The following is a 25,463-nucleotide window of genomic DNA, read 5'->3' on the forward strand; positions in this document are numbered from 1 at the left end:
TCCTCAAAGAACCCTTGGTCTTTTGGCAGAGACAGCCATGTAAACTAATAATTCTAATGCAGTTAATAAAACTTGAAGGGGTTCCTAATGTGTTAGGAGAGCTCCGGTGAAGGGCTGGTTGACTCGACCGAGAGAATCAAGGATTTACTGTGTGCCACTCGCTGTACTCTGCACCTCTCCTGACAGCACCTCCCTTAACACTACAGACAACCCACTGGGGTGAGTGCTCCTGGGTATAAAGGCTTGTGCTCAGTAAATGCTGATAAAACAAAACAGGAGATACTACTACAGATCAAAATGTAGGGTCCGGGGCTAGCGCCATGGCTCACTTGGTTAATCCTCCACCTGTGGCACCGGCGTCCCATGTGGGCACCAGGTTTAATCCCGGTTGCTCCTCTTCCACTCCAGCTCTCTGCTGTTTCCGGGAAGGCAGTGGAGGGTGGCCCAAGTGCTTGGGCCCTGTACCCGTGTGGGAGACCAGGAAGAAGCACCTGGCTCCTGGATTTGGACTGGCGCAGTGCCGGCCGTGGTGGCCATTTGTGGGGTGAACCAATAGAAGGAAAACCTTTCTCTCTGTCTCTCTCTCTCACTGTCTAACTCTGCCTGTCAAATTAAAAAAAAAAAAAAAAGTAGGATCCCTGTGGTTGGGGGGAGGGGAGGGCTCAGGGAAGTTACAGACATTGCATTTTAAAAAAATACAGATGACCTGATCCCTAATCACCCAGGCACAACAGACACCCAGGACACTGAGGACTGAGGCTTCTGGATGTGTTGGGTGCTGGGTCCTGGCCTCGTGGCCCCAGTGCCCCTGGCTTCAGAGATTGTGCCTTTCAGTTTGCATTCACTGTTACCCTTCCCTGAAAAGCTAACAGAAAAACTTGAGCCTGAAGACTGGAGAAATAAGGCAAATAATCCCAGGGCGCTTAAAACGGACCCCCCCGGGAGCTGAGGGCATTCGTCACTGCCAGTGTTAGAGAGGGGGCTTGATCAGTAAAGTACTCCCACGTAGCTGACTGCAGCCCCTCCTGGGGTCTCAGCGCAGCCTCCCTTCCCCCCAGAAACCGGCTGAGGTGCCTCCGCAGGGTTGCATGGTGCCCACCATCCCCCAGCCTCCACAGCTCCTGTCTCTTTTCTTCTCCTGCAGAGCGCTTTCTGCTCCCGTCTCTTTCCTGCCGGGCCATCAGCTCCACGGCTAAGGAGGTGCCCTGTTGTCCTCTGTATTTGGCAGGGGCTCAGACCTGCAGTCACTAAATATTAATTACACAGTGCGCAACGCCGTTCTTGCATTGCAAGGAACTGCAGTTACATTCGCCAGTCTCGTGCCTGGGGAGCTCTTGGTACCTTCCCCTGGGGCTCTGGGACAGGCCAGGTACCAGCCATTTTGTCCACAGAATCTCCCAGCCCCCGTCTTGTTGACAAAGGTATTCCTTGACCGAAGGCCAGGTGTGTCAGGGATGGCACGCAGGAGCTTGCAGCATTTTCAGAGGTAATTGGGAGGTGAAAAAGAAGTCAAACCAGAAAGGGGCGAGATGCCGAGGACTACACCGACTCGCTGCTAGGCCGAGGCCTTCTGAGCAGGTTGCCCTGGTTTTTACAGAATTAAGAATGATCTTGTTGTACACACAAAAGTGTTCTAATTGGTTGCCAAGGCAATGCGGCAGAATCACCAAACAGAGAGCAGGAAGAGGACTCTGCAGGGCTGTGTGTGTCTGATATTAACAAGCTGCCTGGATATGCGAAGGCAAGGCGACAGTAAACTTTAATTGGGACTTTTGCCTAATAAACAAGAAAGGCAGAGAAACGGAGGGGCAGAAAAAGAAAACTTCCCCCTCCTGCTCTCCAGAAAAGTGGGAGAGGTGATCTTCCTGGTGCCGCCTCTCTCCTTGGAGCGCGGAATTCCCGCAGCTGAGGGAAGGCCAGGTGGACTGGTTCCACAAGTGCGGGAAGGAGGAATCTGGTGAGAGAAGAATGGAGGGATCCAGGGTGCAGGTTTTAACAGGAAAGAAAAAGCATCTCCTGTCTCTTGCCTTGACGTCCTTTGTATTAGAAAGGAAAGCAGTTGCAGCTGAATGCGTTTCTTCTTGTCTTGCTTTACAACGTTTTGGAGAGACCAGGACAGGAGGTGGATGGAGCTGTTGCTGATCGTCTTCGGCTGCAGCCATCACAGAACACAGAGCACGTGCCAGGCACTATACAAAGGAAACATGCTTTTCTTTAATCTTCCCAAGGAACCCTTGGAGATCCATGTGTCTCCCCATTTGAAAGGTGAAGAAGCTACCAGGAAGGGGCAGAGCCACTTGAAGGCTACACTGAGCCCTGTGCCATCAGCCACGTCCTGCTGGTTTATGGATTAGGTAGACAGTCCTTGGCTGAACCCAAGAACTGGGCTCTGAGCAGACCCAGCTCTGTGACCAAGAGCAGCGTGGTGTTCCTGCGGAACCCCAGGGAGCCTGGCACTATCTGCCCCTGCAGGCTGGGTCTGGTCCAGCCCAACATCGGGACTTTAATGTTGCTGATGGGCTTTTCAGCATGCCGTAATCCTCAGCAAATCCAACTCTGCATTAATGCTACACCGTGCCTTTACCGGGTACTGCTTCATCAGAAAATGAGGAGCTGGCATTGTGCCAGAGCTGGTAAAGCCACCGCCTGTGACACCAGCATCCCATATGGGTGTGGATTTGTGTCCTGGCTGCTCCGCTTCCAATCCAGCTTCTTAATAGTGGCCTGGGAAAAGCAACAGAAGATGGCCTGTGTACTTTGGTCCTGCCACCCACTTGGGAGACCTGGATGAAGCTTCTGGCTCCTGGCTTTAGCCTGGCCCAGCCCTAGTCATCGTGGCCATCTGGGGAGTGAACCAGGAATGGAAGAGTTCTCTCCCTCTGTCTCTATAACTCTGGCTTTCAAGATAAATAAATCTTTTTTCAAAAATGATGTAATAACAGTGAACCTAGGTAAAGAGAGACAAGAGGAGGGGAAATCGAGAGATAAAAGAGGAGCATAGAAAAGCTAGAAGCAAAAAAAGTACGTATGAGGTTTAGACAACGTAAACCAAAGCCGGGGAGAAAGGAGGGGTAAAGGGAAAAGAAAGGAAAAGGGAAGCAATCAGGTAGGCAAGGGACGAGTCAGGAGCTCCACAAGCTCTGGTCCAGAACTGTAACTTCTGCTCTGTCCCTGATAGGACCCCTCTTCTGGACATGGCAAAATGGTCCCTGACAGGGGCAGGGCAAAAAGAGCCTGAAATTCGGGAAACTTGGCTTCTAGTCCTATCTTAGCTGAAAACTAACCATGTGACCCAAAATGTATCTGAGTGCTTAATAAATCTCAGCAATTCCTATGGTTATGGATAAAGTCTCCAGTTCTCTGAGTCTCAAGATCCCAGCATCCCACGTTTAAAATTTTTTCCTCTTCATGTTTGCACTTCTGTTATTTAAAATTTGTTTGTTAGAAATGCAGAGTTAGAGAGAGGGAGAGACAGAGAGAGACAGAGAAAGAGAGAGATACTGATTTTACATTGGCTGGTTCACTTCCCAAATGCCTGTAACAGCCAAGGCCAGGTCAGGCTGAAGCCAGGAGCCAGAACCCACTTCCTGGTCTCCTACGTGAGCGGCAGGGACTCAAGTATTTCAGCCACAATCTGCTGCCTTCTCAAGTGCCTTAGCAGAAAGCTCGCTCAGCAGCAGAGTACGCAGGATTCCAATCAAGCACTTCTGTTTGGGATACAGGTGTCCCAGGCAGTGCCTTAACCCGCTGCACCACAATACCCACTCCTGCATTTATGTTTTTAAGAAAAAATACAAATGTAAAGGTTTACAGAAAAAAATAGCGACCGGTTTTGAGCCTTCCAGTCCTGGGGACCTGTGATCAACCCTCTGCCACAAAGGCAGATTCGATCCAGAGAAACGTTGCTTTTGCAGAAGGAGGAACTGCGACATAGCAGTGCACAGTAGTCAGCCCAGAGTCATCTCTGCAGACTGACGCTGAACCCACGTCTGTGACCACCAGTTATGCTGGTTCATCCTGCAGCATGGTGGCCACGCCTCCCTCATGTGAAGAGTGGGGACAGCACATGGCTTTTTCACCTAGAACATGGCCTCAGCAAATCTCTCTCAAGTCACGTTACTGGTATACATCTTAGCACTCAAAAACTGTGAAATAACAGCCGCATGTGCAGAGACTGATGGACTCTAATTCCCCTGTATTCTAGAATCTCACATCCAATACAGAACTTAAGGATCTCACAAGCCAGCCAACTTTAGCTTCCAGGCGGAGACTCATACAACTCTGCATTCAACTCTACACCTCTGGGCAGAATATTTGAAACAATCTTCCTGAAATTGACCCATACAAAACCCCTCTACCCCCTCTTTCATGAGAATTTATAAATCTCTGAGGGGGACTCAGGAGGGGTGTATATTTGTCAACATTCTTTTTCAATCTTAGGTTCTCCAGGCTAAAGTACTTTTCTTAGTTCAGTCAATGAGCTGGTTTTAAGTTTTTTCAACCCAAGGAATAAGATAGAGACATAGCCAAGATCAGAGGATCTGAATTCTCATAGCCAATTTCTTTTTTTTTTTTTTTTGACAGGCAGAGTGGACAGTGAGAGAGAGAGAGAGAGAGAGAGAGAAAGGTCTTCCTTTTGCCATTGGTTCACCCTCTAATGGCCGCCGCGGCCGGCGCGCTACAGCCGGCGCACCGCGCTGATCCGATGGCAGGAGCCAGGTACTTATCCTGGTCTCCCATGGGGTGCAGGGCCCAAGTACTTGGGCCATCCTCCACTTCACTTCCCTGGCCACAGCAGAGAGCTGACATAGCCAATTTCAAATCCCAGTTCTGCCTCTTGTTAGTTGTGTGCCTTTGGGAAAGTCGGTTAGCCTTCCCGAGCGGCAGTCTCTTCATGGAGAATGGAAATAACATCTAAACCACCCTAAATCCACTCTGAGGATTAAGCTACACTCTCAGGGACTGGCCTCTAAATGTACCAAGGACACATTCATGATTTTTATTACTATTTACTATTAGTAATGCCATTATCTTTGGACAGGTATTCATCCTATTCCCCTTAAGGTACTTGATCCAGAATTACTTTCTGTTTAAATAATCCACAAATGAGCATAAGGGGGTTGAGCCCCATAAAACACCTCTGAAGTGTCTCATGGTGGGGGGGGGTCACTCCAGGAGGAATTGCTGCACTCCTGGGGAATCTCTCCTGGGACTCCTTCCCTGCACAAAAGTCCCGGCCATAACAGAACTTGCTAAAATAACACCTTCCCCCAAATGAAAAATGCTACCCTTGAAAGCATTATTGAGAAAAAAAATCTTTGGACCTCAAAGTTTCAGGGAGCATATTTCACATTCTGTAGGAGCACGGTAGGCTACTGGTATGAACTAAAACTCTGTGAAAGGAAACAATGCTACTTTAGTAATCGCCAGTACTCACTCATTGCATAAATAAGTATTGAGTGCTCACTATGCACCAGACGGGAAGCTAGGCACTAGGATATAATCATGAACAAGGTAGGCAGATGACATGCACTCTACAGGGTTGGATAAAAAAAAAAAATCCATGATCAAAGCTGGATTCCCCTGAGATGCGGACTGAGTGCTTAAGGATGATTTGGGAAGAGGAGTGGGGACATCACAGAGGAGAGAGGCCAACAGAGAGATGCCACGGAGCCAGGTACCACAGTTGAGGATCAGAGCTTAACCATGGACATTGTTTGGGAAACCATGTAAAACTCAGACCACAGAATCACACCTGCCACAAAGTAAGGAATTTGGGATAGTTGTACCCCTATGCCTGTCAGTCATTGATTAAGAGCTGCCTCAGGAGCAAAGCAGGTTCTAGAAGGTTAAGAGAAGGCTTCTAATAAAATTGTAGTGCTGGCTGTTGGAAGTGAAGATGAGGGACAGAGAAATGGCAAACGGCTCTAAGGTGATGTGAGCAGAACACCAACAGCTGTTCTCTCTCCCTCCCTCCCTCCTCCTCCTATCCCTCCTTCCCATCCTCTCTCTTCCCTCTCCTCCTCCTTTTCTTACTCTCTCTCTCCCTTTCTATCTCTTCCTCACCTCCTGTTTTCCCTTCTTTCTCACCATAATAATCACACACGGTGATTCATGTTCGCTGTATAAACCAACCATAAACAAGAAAATGGAATGGAGGACAAAGGAAGATCTCTGATCAGGGTGGTGAGCCAACTTCTCTAGGGGAGGCAACTCCGCTGAGCTTGGAGGACAAGTGGGGGCAGCCGTGTGAAGAGCAGAGGACAGGGGCCAGCCGGGGAGGACACTGGCAGCCTGTGCCCAGAAACTGGAAACATGAGTTCTGGGCCTGGGAACCAAGCAGAGGCCTTCGCGGCTGAGGGGTGTTAAACCATGAGCTGAGTGCTATGAGGTAAGGCCACAGAGGGAGGTCCAGGACCAAAATACATGACAGTGCAGCAGGCTTAGATCTCACATGGACCAAAGATTAAAGCAGGGAAAAACCTGACCCAATGTTTAGTTCAAAGTACCACCATGGCTCCTATGTGGAAAGCCAGTTTCTGCAGGACAAGAATGGAAATAGAAGACCAATTCTGGCCTTTAGATGGGTGGCCTGGACTGATGTGGCAGTAGCAATGATGGAGAGAAGGGTTTGAATTTACCAACAAATCTGGAAGTAGGAACAATGGAGCAAATGCAACCCTTTATGTATCACTAACCTTATGGAAAACCCAATGTGCTAAGCACTTCCATACAATTATTACAGCCTCTGGGTGCTAGCATCTTCATCATAACTATACAGCTAAGATTGAGGCTCAGAAAGATGAAATGGCTCAAAGCCACACAGAGAAGAGACAAAGCTGGATTTGGCCAAAGCTATTGCTCTGAAGGTGCTACATTCTGGCGTTTAAACAGAGGTGCCAATCTGCCTGGTTCCACCAACTATTTTCATTCTGTTATTTAACATTCCAAATTATTTTTTAAAAGCAGAAAAATGATTACCAGATCAAAAGGGGGTTAACATTTTGAGACCCTGTATACAAAAACCTAACTGACTTTGACCTGTGTTTGCCAGGACTCTTTCAGTTCTCCTCGCTGAATGTGGTCCTCACTGTACCCTTCAGTAGCATCTACCTGCAGAATGTTGTCAGAGAAGGAGACAATCATTGACGTTAAAACCAAAAGACCATGGTGGCTTGTATTTGTCTCTTTGTGCTTGCAAATTGCATTCTGCATGCTGTGGATCAAAGAAAGTGAGTCCTCCAGGGTTATTGATTGCAAAAAGCAGAACCTACTTCAAAAAGCAAGATGTGAGGTCGGCGCTGTGGTGCAACAGGTTAATGCCCTGGCCTGAAGTGCCAGCATCCCATATGGGCACCGGTTCTAGTCCCGGCTGCTCCTCTTCCAATCCAGCTCTCCACTATGGCCTGGGAAAGCAGTGGAGGATGGCCCAAGTCCTTGGGCCCTTGCACCCGCATAGGAGACCCGGAATAAGCTCCTGGCTCCTGGCTTCAGATTGGCTCAGCTCTGGCCGTTGCGGTCAAATGGGGAGTGATCCAGCAGATGGAAGGCCTCTATCTCTCCCTGCCTCTCCTCTCTCTGCATAACTCTTTCAAATAAATAAATAAATCTTTAAAAAAAAGAAAAAGCAATATGTCAGAAGACAGGAGTTATAAAACAGATCCTAGTCAGTTCGCAGAAATTTGGGGGCGCTAGAAAGCCTGATTAGAGGCCCCTCTGCCACCAGGAACAGCCACAATGAGCACATGCTGGCTTCCAGGTCTGACTCCACTGGGACTGACCGTGAAGGCTGTCCTGGCCTCATCCCTGTTGATGCAGCTGAAGGTTAATCTGCTTAAGGCCTCCACTACCTTCCCACAGAGGGACAAGGAGTCTTCCCTAGCTCTCGCTTTGGGTCATCAACTCCCTGTTTGAAATTCAAGTCAGGTCCATCTCATTGACAAAGCCAAGATCCCTGGCTGAAAGCAAGGCATTTTCAGCTTCTCACTTTAGAAGTAGATTCTGCCACCCCTAGAACTTGAGGAAAGCGAGTTCTCCCACAGGGAAAGGGAGCTCAAAGGCAGGACACTCAGGAGAACCACAGGAGGTCTGGTAAGATACATGATGACAGGGGCAAACACTTAGCCTGGCAATTAAGTCGCCCATGTTCCACACTGGAGAACCTGGGGTCGACACCCTGCTCCAGCTCCTGACTCCAGCTCCCTGCTTAGGCCGACCTTGGGAAGCTGTGGTGGCAGCTCCAGAAGCTGGATCCCTACCACCTACGTGGGAAACCTAGTGACTGACTCAGAGCTTCAAACTGGCCAGCCCTGGCCACAGCAGGCATCTGAGGACTGAACCAGCAGATGGGAACACACACACACACACATACACACACACACACACATACATGCACACTATCTCTTATATGAATGAATAATTTTAACAAGGAAAGAAACATGTCAACAGGTCAGCAGCCAGCTCAGACTTCCAGAGTTCCAGCTCCGCCACCCAGAAGAGAAGGAAAGATTCTTTCAGCATCAGTAGTTCAATGCCTGCCACATATTAAACATCCCTTGGATTGAAATGACTCAGAAAGCTAACAATCAAGGCCTGAAAACTCTGTGGTACACGACACTGTCAAATGTAAGGTGGAATTAAAGTCCTGCATCCCCCTAATTACTTATGTCTCATGTGCGTGTTCCCTGAGCTTAAATTTAAACATGGGTAGGCTGATGTGCTCCATTTTGGTTGAACTTTTATGGCTGCCTAATTTATTTCTGTGTGGAGGGGAAGGGATATATAATTTCTGAAAAATGGAAACCTGGCATTTTTTTTACCAGTGAAGTCTACTAGAATAGAAAATGAGATTCTTACCTAGGAAGAATATTAACAGAATGTAACATTGCTATCGGCACTTAAAGATACATTAGCTGGGTCAAAACTGGGATCAAAAAGAACCCAATAGGCAGGGCAGCTGGCAAATACAATTCTCAGTTTCACTGAGAAAAACCAGGCAGGAATTTAAAATACAATTTGTCAAAGAGCCTTCCCAGGTAGTGTGGTATTTGATAGCAGCACGACACTGATGAAAATTTTTATACAAATGCTGAAATTAGTTTTGCTAACACATACTCCTAGGGTGAGCACCATCCAGCCTTGACTCTTGCCTGTGGAGATAAAATAAAGAGGGCACATAGATAGCATTCTTGAAGATACTGGGATTTTTCAGGAGCTGCTGCTGCATTCCTATGTCCGTCCTTAATTTGTTTCCTCGTGTCAATTCCAAAGAGTTTGTAATGAGGGAAAAATCCAGAGGGCTCATGTTAGTTGTCACTAATGGCAGTCTGTCTTCCTTGGTGATAGAACTAAGAATGCGATGACTCATTGGAACATTCCCATTTAGCAGGCAATAATCCGTTGGGCTCTTCTCTGACTACCATTGCCTCTTTCTGGCCTGGGGGGAAGGGGAGAGCTGAGGAGAAAGTAACATTGCAGAGGTGGATGAAGTCAATTCATGGATGTGATTCTAGGTGCAGATCACGAACAATTTCAGGATTCTTTGGAATGAAAGGACTCCAGTACGTAACATACAGGACATAATCATGGTGAACAGTGGCTCAACGACTTTTAGCAGCTTTGGTCTAAAAAAAAAACAGAAGTCTTGGCTGCCGCTTGGCCATGTACTATAACCAAAAGAGTTTCATCATTTTCACTGAAGTGGAAGATTGAAGCCATCAATTTAGTAACAAAGAAAAGTTGGCCAAGCCAGGTGATAGCCCGACTTCTATTAATACTGATCAGACCAATTTTTCCAGAAAAACGTGTGCAAACACAGTTTACCTGCTTTGTGCGTGAGGACCCTTTCAATTTGTAATTTGCAAAATTTCTTCTCACAGTGAAAAAAAAGTGGAGGGCGGGATGATTAGAGGATTGATGGTGTCGGGGGGATTTGAAGGGTGGACCTCAGCCACAACAGGATCCGTGGGTTCACATTCATGTTGATTCTGTATCTTTCTGTCTCTCAGCTCTGCCAGCTGCTTCTTTATTCTCAGGCTCTCTCCAGGATCAGGATACTGGCAGCCAAGAACTGTTTCATTCTTTAAGCTCTTAATCTTTGAGAAATCGAGGGTGTCTTCCATGACAGCTCTGCCAAGATGACGCCAATTAGCCTACTGCGGCGCCTGTGTGCATTTCTGAGCAATTGCTGTGGATGAGGTGCAGGGAATACTCTGATTGGTCAGGATGAGGTCAGGCGGGTCCCTGTGAAGTCACGGGGCTGGGCAGAGTCCGCTCCCTGGCACCACACAGACCGAGTAGAATTACTAGGGAATAACAAAAGGGATGGTTCTCAAAAGGAGGGAATTCCATGCAGACAAATGTCTCAGTGGGAATATATTTAAAGCCTTAGCACACTGTTAGAGTTACTAACAATTTACACATGGGAGTTAAAAGCTAAGTGGAACCAAAGTAACTTCTCCATGTCTTATTATTTCTCATAATTCTCTGATGTTCAGTCCAACTTGACTACCCCACAAAAAGCTGTCTATCAAAACCCTGTCCACAGTTTGGAGGTTCTGTTCAAATGCTGCCTCTTTAGGAAATCTGCTTAGCTGGTAGGCATCAGAGACTCTGCCCCCTCTTCAGTTCCTGCAGCAAGACACCTGACACCTTCCCTGTCCTACCATTCTATGCCTTACAGATGCATTATTGTGCCCTGTGTTCCCCTGCTGCCAACTACCTCCAGATTAAAAGATCAGAAAATATGGGTCAGTGTTGTGGTGTAGCAGATGAAGCTGCTGCCTGCATTGCCAAAATCCCATATGGGCACTGGTTCATGTCCTGGCTGCTCTGCTCCCAACCCAGCTCCCTGCTAATGACCTGGAAAAGCAGCAGAGGATGATCCACGTGTTTGGCCCCTGCTACCCATGCGGGAGACCTGGAAGAAGCTCCTGGCTTCAGCCTAGCCCATCCCTGGCCATCTGGGGAGTAAACCAGCAGAAGAAAGATCTGTCTTCATTCCCTCCCTCTCTGTCACTGTCTTTCAAATAAATATATCTCTTAAAAAAAATTAAAGAGAGTAAGGGAACTAGAGAAGGAGGAAGAAAAGGAAGGACTCTGAATTCGGTGATTCTTCCCTTGTAGCACTTATCTCCTTGTTATTTATTTCTTTTCTCTTTCTCCTTCTGGACTTGGGTTTCCTGAGGGCAGTAACTATATTGTTCAAAGATGCCTCCTTGAATAGTGGATCCATGGATGAATGAATGACTTTATAGAACTGGTTATATGTCTTGATTACATAAAGTACTCCCTTGTCCCAGTAAGAAAGAATTCCTAATAATGAATATATTAAAGATAGTTGAGTAATAAAAAAATTTATAATAGTAGGTGCCATTACCCTGTTCAAAATAGATGGATCACACTACATTTCTGTATTGTCTAAGAGTTTTTTTGCTATAATAAACTACTACCGTATCAGGCTGCTTAGACTCCCAATTCCTCTTACCTTCATTTGTAACTGGTTTTCCACATCTGCTGAAGACACAGAGGTGCATCAAATGGTATGCACAAACCTTCTGGAACCCTATCCCTCTACCCACCCCCAGCACTTTGATTTCTGTAAATTTGCTTAATTGCCTTAGTTTTTTTTATTGCTGCCTTTCCATATTACCAGAAAGCCCATAAACTTCAGTTATAATCAAGTTCTATTTACAGTGAAAATGAGACAGGAGCAGGTTGTAGTGACTTGCCTATGAAAAGGGAGAAGTGAGCGGGCTGTGGAGACTTGTCCTGTGCAAACTGGGAGGAGAGCGGGCTGTAGGGACTTGCCCTGTGTCCATCCCGGCTGTGGATCCCCAAGTGAGACATAGGGCTCTCTTTGGTTCTCATGAAGCACTCCAGGTAAAAGACATGTCCTTGTGTGTTCTGAGAATAATAAAGTGGCAAGCTCACTTTGCAGGCTTTTGTTCTTTCTGACAAGACTCAAAAAAACGAAAAACTAGAAGAACTGCATTTCAGCCACCAGTTGTAATCATTCAGTTTTCCTTTTAGAAATAGACTGCTCTGGTTTGTCAATGGCATTTTTCCTAAGGCCTTGTCTGATTGTGAGGTGGCCATCAAGTGAAGAGTGCTGTGAGTTCACCTGGCTGTGTGGGCCCACGCCAACCCCACAAGAAATACTCCTTTGGCCCACTGTGTTAGAGATCATCTTTTTATTTAAGACTTATTTGATTGATTTGAAAGGCACAGACAGAAAGAGAAAGAGAGAAAGAGAGAGAGAGAGAGAGAGAGATCTTCTATCCACTGGTTCCTCCCCAAATGGCCACAATGGTCAGGGCTGGGCCAGGCCAAAACCTGGGAGCCTGGAACTCAATCTGGATCTCCCATATGGGTGACAAGTTGCCCAAGTACTTGGGCCATCTTCTGCTGCCTCCCCAAGTGCATTATCAGGGAGCCAGATAGGAAGTGGAGTGACCATATTCAAACCAACCATGCAGTATAGGATGCTGACACTGCAGGTAGCAGCTTAACCCGCTGCACCACAACACTGGCCCCAGAGACATCTGAGCCATCTTCATTGTATCTACAGCCATCACTGTTTGCAGTAGTATGGTCACAGTGTCCTGTTAAACTCAGAGAAGGAAAAGAAAGTCAAAATTCAATTGTGTTCATTTCAATAAACATTGTCTTTTGTGGAGAGCATTGGACTGGGCATTGTGGGATCTTTGAAATTGAAAAGAACTAGTGTCCACACGACCTAGTCTAAGCATCAGTCATCTTTTTAACACATATTTATTTGTTAGCCACCATCTGCCAGAAATGTCACTAAGGGCCATGCGTGTACAGTGGAAAAGAATGCAGATGGCATCTCCACATTGATGGAGTGTGCAGTCCCTTCAGAGAGATGTTAGGTAATAAAACACAAAGAAATATGTGGTTTTAGAATGTGGTTTGTAATACACAAAAGTCTTGCAAAGTTCTGGCCTATTTGAGGAGGGATGTTTTGGACAGTATTTGAGGAGGAAGGAATTAAAATAAGGATATGGGTTCCAAGAAAGAATTTTGTGAGATCATGAAGGTACGTAGGGATGAGGCAAGTAAAGAGCTGGGCAGATGTATTTGAGGCAGAGAGAGTAGCAGACTGTGCAGAAGTCCCCAAGAGGGGAGACTGAACTGTTCGAGGATCTGACCGCAGGCCTTGTAAACAAGGTGGAGAGAGAGGAGGGACCATCTGATGTGAAGCTGGGAAGCCACTGAAAGGTTTCAAGCAGGAACAGCACGTAAGATCCAGTTTACACTTTCTGAACATTGTTCTAGCTGCCTTAGTGAGAAAGCTTGAACGAGAACAAAGCAAAGCTGGAGAGTCCAAGCAGCGGAAGGTGGCCCAGAGAGGCACTGGTGGCAGCGCAGACAAAGAAAAGTGGCATACTGGTACGTGATAACTACATTTGGAAACTCCGTTTCCTCGACTGTAAAAGTGGAATCAGTAACACCCACATCCCGGGCTGTGAGAAGAAAGGAAGACAGCATGTGTGATGAGCCTATGACAATGCTTGACCCGGTGGAAATGCTAAATAAGTGTTCACTAGCAATACAGTTATTGTTTTATTATTTCCAGGCCAGTGGGAATCATCTAAATACAGACCTGCCTCTTCTCTATACTGACAACCCTCTAGACCAAGGTTCTAGTTCACAAGAATTAGAATATGTATTCTCAGGGCTGGCGTTGTGGCATAGCAGGTAAAGCCACCGCCTGCCAGTTTCCCATATGGGGGCCAGTTCATGTCCCAGCTGCTCCACTTCTGATCCAGCTCTCTGCTCATGTGCCAGGGAGAGCAGCAGTAGAGAGCCCATGTACCTGGGTCCCTGCACTCAGGTGGGAGAACCAGAAGAAGCTCCTGGCTCCCGGCTTTGGCCTGGCCCAACCCTGACCATTGTGGCCATTTGGGGAGTGAACCAGCAGATGGAAGATATCTCTTTCTCTCTGTAACTGTGACTTTGAAATAAAAATAACATAATTCTTTAAAAAAAAAAAAAAAGGAAGAAAGTAAGTATTCTCTATCCAGCCCTGCACCTGATGTCAGAGGGAGGCATGACAGAAAGATAGGATTTGGTTCTGGCACTGAAAACAATCTGGATTTCATCAGTGGAAATGAGGAGTTGCTAGTTGAATCCTCATGGAACAAATAAAAGCGATCGCTTTCTAAGTTGAGACCCAGAGATCCCTCAAGGAATAGGAAGTCTCTCTGCTTTTATCCTGGTGGTGGAAACCCTCCGATGGGCAGAGAAGACTTAGCATGAGTGGAACACTGCTTAAGGCTCCTGTGTAGGCCACTGCTTCAAAACAATGGTTATGTGCGAAGGAAGGGCTCCAAATGCATAAGCAAACTCTAAACAGCTCTCGGACTCCCCACGCATGAATCCTGTCCAATTCAGTCTCTGACCACGAGCTGAGCACGAAAAGCAATCTATTCACTCTATCAGTGAAACCAAGATGCCTCAAGGAAAAAAATTCCACCCACTGCCACAAAGGAAGCCGTATTTATTCAGTACCTGCCGTGCTAGACCCCCCTGTCGGAGGAATTGTTTCTCTGTTTTGTAGAGGAGGAGGAGTGACTCGGTGAGCTTCAGGGATGTCCCTGTGCTCACAGAGACTGTGCGTGGCTGAGTGGGGTGTGAACTCAGGTCTGTCCACCACCACGGGGCCAGGGTCTCCACCAGCATGCGGGACTGTCTGCTTCATAGGACGTTCAGAAGCCGAGTATGTGGGGAATTGTCCCTCTAGAAAAGATATCCTCACAACTTCGCCTTCCAGGCATTCATGACGTCCTGGCCCTAGGAAAAGCTGTGTCGACAGCCAGGTGCAGTGTCCTGGAAGGTACACAGACTCCATCAGATTCTCAAGAGGGCCCGTAATGCCCCAGATGTTAGGCACTTGACCTAATCTGGGATTTAAGATGGATGTCCTTACCCTTGTAGTAAGGTCACTTGTGAAATACCACGCAGTGCTTACCAGTGTTTGTGCACAGATGCTCAAACACTGCGCATTGTGTATGAAAGAAAACACTGGAAACAATCCAAAAACCCTTCAATAGGGACTTAATTAAACAATGATATAGCCACACAGCACAATATTACAGTCATTTTAAAAATGAGGTGGCTCTAAATAGTCTAATAAAATATGCCCACAGAGTACAGCTAACTGAAGAAAATAAGAGGTAGAACGTATCTACATATTTTTGTTAAAAAATTACATCTATATGTATGTTTATGAATATATGTGGGGTTTGTATATGAGTGTACTTCAGAGTGTTTATGGAAAATATATATATTATGAAAAAATTATGCATGAATTTTAAGTTTTTGTACCAAAGTAAGCTATATCTTTTTAAATACATATTTATCTTATTCACTTTTTGAAAGGTAGGGAGACAAAGAGTACTTCCATCTGCTGCTTCATGCCCCAGTTCCACAGAACAGCCAGAGCTAACGCTGGGGGCTGGGAACTCAGAAGAGTCTCTCATGTGGGTGGCAGGGATAGAATGTGACAACTGAGCCCTCACCTACCGCCTCCCAGTGTGACATGAGCAGGAAGGTGGAATTGGGAGTAGAGCCAGGACTCCAACTCAGGTACTGCAATATGGCTTGCAGGAGTTCCAAGTGGTATCCACTACATCAAACACTGCCCCTAAGCAATCTTCTGATTCACTTTCCATGAATTTTTGAGTTATCTTCATACATACGTTTATGTGCATCTGAAAAATACCCAGTACATTATCCATAATAAAAATATAATGTGATCCTCCTACATGATTTTAAATTTTTAGTAGCCACATTTAAAAATTAAAAGTAAACTTAAGTCTATTATATTTTATTTAATATAATTATTCTTTCAACAGGTAATCAATGTAAAAACACTATTAATAAAATGTTACATTCTTTTTTCATACTAACTCTTTAAAAGCTAGTGCATATTTTTTATTTACAGCACATTCTAGCTCTAACTAGCTACATTTTATGTGCTCATTAACCACTTGTAGCTAGTGGCTACCATATTGGACAGTGTAGCTTGGAAGCATGTATTTCAAACTGTGGACACAAGTTGTCTTGACCAGAGAGTGGAATTAGAAAAGAGAGCAAAAGAGAAATTAATATTTTCTTTATGCATTCTATAGTGTCTATATTTCTTTATGGAGGACACAAATTGTTTTTCACACACACACAGAGACACACACATATGTGTGTGTTCATGGCCAAAGGTGTGGAGTACATATATGCTGTTGCCAAGCAGACAAACCAAGCCATGGAGTATTTATTAAACATTTGCAGTGTGAGCTGGACCCCACTGAGGTGATAAAAAGGCAGAAGACACAATTCCTGTCTTGAGTTTAGAATCTTACTGGAAGTACAGATTTATTTATAGAAAAATGAGATGAAGAAGCTCAAAGCTAAATGTCATCAAAAGTCAGCCACGTGGGACCGACAGTGCCATGGGAGTCGGAGAAACAGTGGGGAATGAGAGGGGAGGGGTGGCGAGAGGATGAAGAAGCAGAAGGTGTCCACTCTGGGCAGAGTGGAACAGGCAGAACTGAGTCCCCTGCATACTGACGGTGATGGAAAGGGGTGGAGGGCAGATTCCAGCACGCCCAGATTCTCTACCTTAGAGAAGTTCATGGTCGCAGCCACAGAGTGAGAAGGCAAAGGGGAGTACAGGAAAGGGAAACCCACACTGTGTGCTGGCAAGGAGGAGCAGTCCATTGCGATGGGAGAGGGCAGTAGGCGTTCTACCAAGGGGCACGTGGTCTCCAACACTGCAGGTGGCCTTGGGCAGGAGGTAGCCTTGTAAGTACATTCTTCCTCCCAGTCCTTTGATCAGAGAACTCTACTTTCCCAGGAAACAAGAGATTCAAGTACGAAGTAAAGCTGCTCGTATTGTCTAATAATAATGATCATGGCTAATTATGACCAAGCCCTTACTCACTGTGGCTTTACATGCACTAATTCATTTAATTCTCACCAAAAAAAAAAAAAAAAAACACTTTGGCAGAGGTACCGTTATCATCTCACTTTAGAGAACAGGAAACTGAGGTTAAGGAAGATTAAGTGGCCTGTTTTTCCAGATTCTCACTGCCAGTCAGGGCTGGAGCTGGTATTTGGTATGTCTGTACCCAAACCAACCCTCTTGACCGCAAAGCTACATCCTCTCCCGTTCCTTGGTTAGTGACTGAACCCTATCTGACCCTCAGTAAAAGAAAGGAAAGATTCTTTCTGTTCCCAAGCAACCGGAAACTGCACGAGTTCAGAGCTGCGAGAATTTTTTTTAAAAAAAGGAAGTGATTGTTACAGACTTGACATGTATCAGAAGAGGTGCTGATAATTTATGAGCGTGTAATTTTCACTGACATGGTTACAAATGCAATTTGATCTCCACATTATTCTTAGAGCAATTGAAAATAAGGGGGAAAAGCAATCTCTTTATGAAATGTTGAGCCATTTTCAAATCCTAAGGAATATTAATGGGCACCTTGTTCCAAAGCCCTGCAGAGTCTAAATGGTCTCCGTCCTTGAGACTTCCTTAGCATTGAGCTGGCTGTGCTCTGACCAGGGCTCCATTTGCCCCTGCAAGGACTCAGCAATGCAGCCCGAAGCAACCTGTGAATATTAACTTTCATGGCTATGTCTGAACTTAACTCTGCAAGGAGCCATATTTGTTCCATCTGCAGATCTAGCCTTTGGGCTTGAAAACTTATCCTGCCCACAAAAGCTGCCTAGCTGGCTTTATTGGGTTGTAAGTAAATGAAGCAACAGGCCAATAAACAACAGTCTGCCTCACTCCCTCCTCTTGGATCCAGCCGTTGGAACGGCCTATTCCAGGTATGGGACCTAGCCTAGAAGCTAAGGTCATTTCACCTTCTAAATGACCATCCACAGTGGGATCCCACCTGACAGATGTGGAAACCGAAGCTGAGAACAGGTGCATTGTTTTTCTAGACTCTCTCAGCTGTTAAATGGTTTGAAAGTCTGTGTTTAGTCCTCACTATGATGATGCTTTCCAGGGCGGGACAGGCCAAGCAGAAATATATAACGTATACAGCACAAGGAAAGAATAATGAGAGTCAGTTATTCTACTCAGCAGTCCGCAAGGGTTGACCAGGATGCCAGCTATGGCCTGCCATGTGCTAAATATTACAGTGAGTACTGAAGAAGAAAATTTCATGGTCCTAGATGACCCTAGTGAATGTTGATAAACAGAGCTATTATTTCCGGAAAGGCCAGACCAAGACCAGACCCCAAGATTAAGACACCAATGAACACAAGACTTGTATTGGATAAGTACTGACAGTAGTGATCATGGGATGCCTGATGGTTTTTGAGCATTTACCAAGTTCTCAGCAGGACAGATACACTATCTCATTTGGTCCTGCAGCAGGACATGAGGTTGGTGTTATTATCATCCCCATTTTAAAGAGGAGGAGACTGAGCCAAGCTCACCTGACTATAAGTGGGAAAGCTGGGATTTGAATCCAGCTTTTTATGTGTCTTGGGAAATACAGTCAGACAGACTTGATCCTTCTGTACTGCTCACTGTCTGGCCATCTTGGGCATATTAACTTAGCATCAATGCATCTGGAAAAGAAAATGAACCTTTGATATCAGATTTCTTAAAAAGTAAAGAAGAAAGAAAGGTCAGAGTCTTAATTATAGGAGGAGGAGAGGACAGGGAATACTCCAGGATCTCAGCACAATAGCAGAAGCTCCATTTCAACTGCTCAGGTCTGCCACCTGCTAAGGACATGAGTGCAGAGACAAATGGGGGATGTGCCCCGCCCTCCAACACCACCACCACCTGCTCCCTGTAGGTCAGGCTCCAGCGTGCCAGTCACATGGCAATCACCAGTGGCCACCCAGAGCCATGGGAGGGAGCATGGACTGAGTGTGACGTCCTCTCCCCACCTGGGCACTGTCTCAGGGGCTGTTACAGGAAACAAGCATGTGCTGAACCTGTTACCACAGAGGTAGTTGTCTGCTCTGTGACTGCTCCTACACTGTCAGTACCCTTCTGGGAGACACGGAAGCTGCTTAAATTATCTGTATCCTCAATGCTCTGGCATCACAGCAAGTCCCGCAGTCTGTTTGCTGAAAGGATTTTGTGGGTAAGCAGAATCAAGCAGAGTCAGGCAATACCTTGATCCTAGCTTGAGCTCCAAAGGGGCTGAACTTTGTCCTATTTGCCTCAGTATTCATGGTGCCAGAATACAGATAGAAGAGCGTTATGAGAGGAAGCCAAATGTGAATGCTGCCGTTAAGGAACTATGCTCTGGTGGGGTGACCCAGGTACATAAACATGCAATTAAAATGCAGTGTAATGAGGCTCTTATTGAGGCCATAAAGGATTCCATGGAGAGACACCCAACCTGGGCTTGGGGTCAGGAAAGGCTTTCTGGAGAGAATGACACACCTGGAAAGATGAGTGACATTAGCTAGGTGAAGGAGTAGCAGAGGTTTCAGAACGGGAAAACGGCATGCACAAAGACTTTCAAGCAAGAGAGAATTCAAAAGTTAGAGGACAAGAGAAACCAAGAAGGTAAAGAGACTGGCAGTGGCCTTTCGACCACATTGAGGGTCTGGATCTTATCTTAAGGGCAGTATGGAGACTGCTAAGAAGTTCTGAGTTGATGGGGTCAGCACTGTGGTGCAGGTTAGATCGCCTCCTACAATGCCAGCATCCCATATGGGCACCAGTTCAAGTCCTGACTGTTCCACTTCTGTTCCAGCCCACTGCTAATGTACTTGGGCCCCTGCTACCCAAGTGGGAGACCTGGGTGGAGTTTCAGGTTCCTGGCTTCAACCTTGCCCAGCCCTGACCATTGTGGCCATTTAGATAGTGAGCCATCAGATGGAAATCAATCTCTCTCTCTCTCTCTCTCTGTTGTGTCTCTCCCTCTGCCTTTTAAATAAATAAAAATAAAAGTTCCGGCCGGTGCCGCAGCTCAATAGGCTAATCCTCTGCCTGCAGCACCAGCACACAGGATTCTAGTCCCGGTCGGGGCGCCAGATTCTGTCCTGGTTGCCCCTCTTCCAGGCCAGCTCTCTGCTGTGGCCCGGGAGTGCAGTGGAGGATGGCCCAAGTCCTTGGGCCCTGCACCCGCATGGGAGACCAGGAGAAGCACCTGGCTCCTGGCTTCGGATCAGAGAGGTACGCTGGCCACAGCGGCCATTGGAGAGTGAACCAATGGCAAAGGAAGACCTTTCTCTCTGTCTCTCTCTCTCTCACTGTCCACTCTGCCTGTCAAAAAATTATAAAAATTTTTTTAAAAAAATTTAATAAAAATAAAAATAAAAGTTCCGAGCTGAAAAATGATATAGTTTAGGAGCCGGGTGTTTTCAATATTATCTTCCACACCATTTAAGAAAATCAGTGGTTGTGAAACCAATGAGTTTCTCTCCAAAATAAGTCTTTGGAATCTCCCTCATTCTTTCAAACTTTTGATCACATCTGTGATAATTGCTGGAATGTCCCAAAGTAGGTTTATCATTCAAAGAAGGAGGAGAAATTGCTGAAAATCTCTCTTGATCCATGCATCAGGAAAGAGATGGTGCTTCCTTCATTCTATAAAAACAACTCCAGCTTCCCCTAGGTCTTTCTCCGAGGATCCTTGAATCCATTCAACCCAAATCAATCTGTTCTTCGTTGCTGTTGTTTGTTTCTTATAGTTTTGGTTTTTTTTTTGTTTGTTTGTTTGTTTGTTTGTTTTGACAGTCAGAGTTAGACAGTGAGAGAGAGAGAGACAGAGAGAAAGGTCTTCCTTCCATTGGTTCACCCCTCAAATGGCTGCTTCGGCTGGTGCACTGCGCCGATCCAAAGGCAGGAGCCAGGTACTTATCCTGGTCTCCCATGGGGTGCAGGGCCCAAGCACCTGGGCCATCCTCCACTGCACTCCCAGGCCACAGCAGAGAGCTGGCCTGAAAGAGGGGCAACCGGGACAGAATCCGGCACCCCACCGGGACTAGACCCAGAGTACCAGCACCACAGGCGGAGGATTAGTCTAGTGAGCCATGGCGCTGGCCTCTTATAGTTTTGACCATGAGACAAAATTGCCTTATCCTAAATATTTCATCAAGGGATGTACAGGAGTGATTCTACTGCATTGTCTACTGGTGATTATGAAAGCTGTGAAATAGTGTGAATGGAGGAGAACTGAAAAACAAAGTACACTGGTTTTCTATGCTACATACCATATTATCACAAATGTAGACATATAAAACAACATCTATTAGGCTGTACTGGAAGCTCTTCAATCAAGGGGTCATCCAAGGCTGGGTTCTCATTTGGAGGCTCAACTGAGGAAGAATTCACTCCCAAGATCACTCAAGTTGCAGTCAGAATGTATCTCTTTGTGACTGAAACACTGGGCACCAGGTCCATCTTCAGCTACTGGAACCTGGCATTGGCTTCTTGCCATATGAACCTCCTAATTTGGCCACTTATTTCTTCAATCCCAGGAAGGCAGAGACTTAGCAAGATGCCTGCAGCAAGATGAAGTCTTATATAATATGAAGTATTCTCCATAGACTTTACCCATGTATTGACAAGAGGAAGCAATTATACAAAATTATGGATACCTTTGTAGGGCTCTTGAGAGCCCCCCGAGTCTGTCTACCCCAAGGAGCTATGGAAGAGAAAGAAAAGAGAGGAGAGGAGAGGAGAGGAGAGGAGAGGAGAGGAGAGGAGAGGAGAGGAGAGGAGAGGAGAGGAGAGGAGAGGAGAGGAGGGGAGGGGAGGGGAGGGGAGGGGAGGGGAGGGGAGGGGAGGGGAGGGGAGGGGAGGGGAGGGGAGGGGAGGGGAGGGGAGGGGAGAAAAACAGGAGAAAAATCTATCTGGGTCTATGCAACACTTACTAAGCATGTATTATCTACAAGGTGCTGCGATAGTTGTCTTCCCAAGCATTTTACCTCATTTCTTCTTCCTCCAGACTCCAAGAGAAAATGAGAGTTCAAAGAAGTGAAGTGGCCCAAGGTCACAAGAAATAAAAAAATAAAACCAGGATCCATACTTGTTTCTAGCAGATGCCATCGTTGAGAAAGAGGGAGGGAAAGGAGGGCAAAAGACAGATAAAAGAGAGCAAACAGAGCTGATGCAAATTTGTTCCTACAAGAGTTGGCAATCAGTAAGGCAACCTGTAGGTCCACAGTTCATTGGATTGGTTTCAGCAGGAACCACCCAATTAAAAAAAAAAAAAAACAACAGCCTTGAACTGAAGACCACAGATGAGTCTCGTGCTGCTGCTCCCTATTGTGACCCACCTGGACTTTGCAGAGTCTAGAGACAAACACAGCCAGGGTGTGTTCAGGACCTTGGAGGCATCCGGCTCACCAGGAAGCATCTCGCATGCGTGTTCTGCCAAACTTCTGTGAGAGCACACCTGGGCCCAGGCAGCTAGACCAGGGCCCGGGCTTGTTTTTCACAGCTCATTTGCAATGTCCTGTTCTATTCCTGGACGTGGTGTCCTTCCCAGCTGACACTGGAGCTCAAGTTCCCAGTAGCCACTTTTAACGAGATGGCTCCAAAAGTGCTGCTCAGCATCAACCCTGGGAAAGCAGAATTTCCCAACACCTGCTCTAAGAGGGAAGGCTGAACGCGGCACAGCCGTGACTGCCCTCTTAGCTGGCCGGAGTCTCTTGTCTTAAACGGGCAGCTGCAGACACCCTCATGCAAACGCAAGGTGACTCGTAGCAATATGGGGGAAGAAACGTGGTTAGAAACTGGATCCCTCTTGCCCCAGTCCTGGGCAGATGGGTCAGCTACTCCCACCCTCACCCCAGCTCCCTGCACAATGACTCAACGAAGCCCCCAGCTGGTTCCCTCGGTACACTTCTAGCCCACTTATCCAGAAAGAGAGATGAGCAAAACCTATGATTTTTGTGGTTTACAATCTACCAGGCTGGAGTCAAACCAAACAACAGAGTTGTGTGATATTCAAACTCTTACAGGGGCACTGGACCCTCAATGGAGAATCCAAAGAAACGGGAGACACTGTGCTCTCATAGCTGGGTGGTGCCTGGTTTGGCCAGTTGTGGCCTGTGGGCTTTTAGGCACATTCATGCTCTGTACCTCATGTTCCCTACGTGTAAACTGAAGACAGTGAGCGCTCCCAGCCCATGGACTGCTGTGCAGCTTCGGTGAGACACTGCACTAGGACAAGTCCTAACCACTCAGTAAGTCTCACTGAAGGTAGACACCCAGTAATGGATGCGTGAAAGTAGCCTGACTCTTAGCCCATGTCTGGCTTTCCTGAGAGGCAGCTTGAGATGTTTTGTTACCTCCACGTTCACCTGGAGGACAGAAACTCTCCTTGCTTCACATGTGACAATGGCCGGGCATATTCATAGGAGAAGGTTGCAGAGACTAAGTTAAATCTGTGCAAACTTAGGAGAGCCAACACCAGGGCTGGCTTCTGCAGAGTCTGTATATACTAACTGGGGCCCTCCTGCTGCCTCCCCAACCTGAGGATCTGCAAAATATGATACTCAAGTCAGAAAAGCCGACTGGTAAAGTTGTACTTGTGAAAACAGAGAGCCGACAGTAAATCAACATGTTCTGATTAGGAGCATTAATCCAGGATTTATCTCATTTTCCTTCCTAGTTTTGTTTTGTATAATATTTAGGAGGAAGGAGGTAGTTAAGAGAGAGGGTGTTGTAAAAAAAAAATACCTTCTAAATTCATTAACTGAATTCCAGAGAACTGTGGGAGCAGCCTCATAAGGATCCTGCACCAATAACAGAGAAGTTGTAACTAGTTCACTTAGGGTAATTATAGGGCAGCCTTGTGCCAGGCTTTAAAGATAGACTTTGATATGTTTCTTTTTTCATTTGCCTTCTGCTATGTGCAGGGAGAGGCTCTGGCTCTGGGATTTCCGCCAGAGCTAACTGGGGCCAACTGGAGAGACGGGCACCAAGATCTGGCTCCTGTTTCCTTGTGTTCAGACTGTTGGGAACATCAACATCTTATCCAAGTGGTCTCCTGGGGAAAACTCACAGCCTAGAACCTAAATCCTCCCAGCAAACAGATGGCAAATCCATGCCCCCACGGAAGACTGTGGTGAGATACACAGCTTAGGATTTTATTGCAGAAGTGTGGCCTCGAGGCCAGCAGTATCAGCATCACCTGGGAACTGGATAGAAATGCAGATTCTTGGACTCCCTCTCATATCTACTGCCTAAGGAACTCGGGGTGGAGTTCAGTAATCTGTGTACCAGCTGGTTCTGATGCACCCTAAAACGTGGGACATGATGTTGAAGAGCTTTATCTTACAGCTTTGTCTAGAAGGTAGGCATTACTTTGAAAGGGACATTTATTCACATAAAGCATATTCACACATATTCACACATGACCTTTGGAACTGGGCAGAATCAGGCTCTGCCATCAACCAATCATAGGACTTCAGACAAGTGACTTATATGCTGCAAGCAGTAGTGTGCTGGAAAATGTTTGACAAGTGACTCTGGGGGAACTGTAGTGCTTGCTCATTCTCATGGCATAAATTCTCCTATCTCAGGCACTTTTAAGTTATCAACATGTGTCAGCCACCTCAAATGATTCATGAAAATTTATCAATTCACTGTCATAAGCCTGGAGAAGCTACCTCCAACACTCTGCTATCTGAAAGACAATTTCCTCTTCTGTCCAATGGATGAATAACAGTGTTTATCTCATAGGGTTTGTTGGGAGGCTGAAGTGAGAAAACATTATCAGATGTTTATTGATTTAGACACTATTGTTCCTTCCATTTTGTATATGAGGAAACTGAGCTCAAATAACTAAGCTGAGGTCTCACGGTTACCAAGTGGGAGAATCTGAGTTTGAGTCCGGAGCCTGTGAGAACACAGACTTTAGCGACCTCTTTCCATAACACTCAGCACGGGGGAATGTTCAAGAACTAGTGGTTATGACCATGACACGAGGCAACTTCTGCAGCACCCCTTCACATTGGAAGTGAAACATCTCAGCACCAGAAGCCACATCCATTCACTCCTGGGAGCAGGGGCCAAGTTGTCTGATGGGAGAGCCAGCTGTTGGTTTCTCATGGCAATACATGATGGGAGCTGTAGCTGACAACCACAGTTAATGCAGCAACTGAGACTCATTTTAACAGCTGTAAGTGCCTCTCCTCCCCAGATCAATGAAGTCTATGCTTTTCAGGCTTTATCTGTGTGTATGCACTAATATATGAGCAATGTTGAAAAAGAGCATGGACATTGCATGCTATGAAAAACTATGCATAGATTTCAAAAATTTTTTATTCTGTTTTTCCACCAACTTTTGAAGTACTCTCATATGTGTGTATACAAACACACACACACAAAGTTTTTATTTGGGTGTTAGTATACATATTTTTGAAATTTATTTCTCTTTTTAACCTAAGAATGCACTGCAGACTTCATTGCAGTCATGGTTCATACCAACCTTTCCCATTTTCTCCAA

At 46.2% G+C, this 25,463-nt stretch overlaps 1 protein-coding gene and 1 long non-coding RNA gene across 6 annotated transcripts in view; one reads left to right on the forward strand and one right to left on the reverse strand.

The window, feature by feature from the left end:
• Window positions 1–25,463, forward strand: part of SH3RF2 (SH3 domain containing ring finger 2) — a 140,526-nt gene that overhangs the window by 12,554 nt on the left and 102,509 nt on the right. The window lies entirely within an intron of this gene.
• Window positions 1,742–22,501, reverse strand: LOC149126099 (uncharacterized). 2 transcript variants are annotated; one of them, XR_016236320.1, is made up of 2 exons: window positions 22,285–22,501; window positions 1,742–2,189 (listed from the first exon to the last, which is right to left on the reverse strand). It is a non-coding gene; the product is annotated as an uncharacterized LOC149126099 (long non-coding RNA). The 2 variants fall into 2 exon arrangements; XR_016236321.1 differs by lacking the exon at window positions 1,742–2,189 and adding an exon at window positions 9,061–10,304 and having other exon boundaries at window positions 22,285–22,470.

This window comes from Oryctolagus cuniculus, chromosome 6 (genome assembly GCF_051225735.1).
Source record: "Oryctolagus cuniculus isolate XC-2025 breed Fujian yellow rabbit chromosome 6, ASM5122573v1, whole genome shotgun sequence".
In the NCBI taxonomy this organism is placed as follows: domain Eukaryota; kingdom Metazoa; phylum Chordata; class Mammalia; order Lagomorpha; family Leporidae; genus Oryctolagus; species Oryctolagus cuniculus.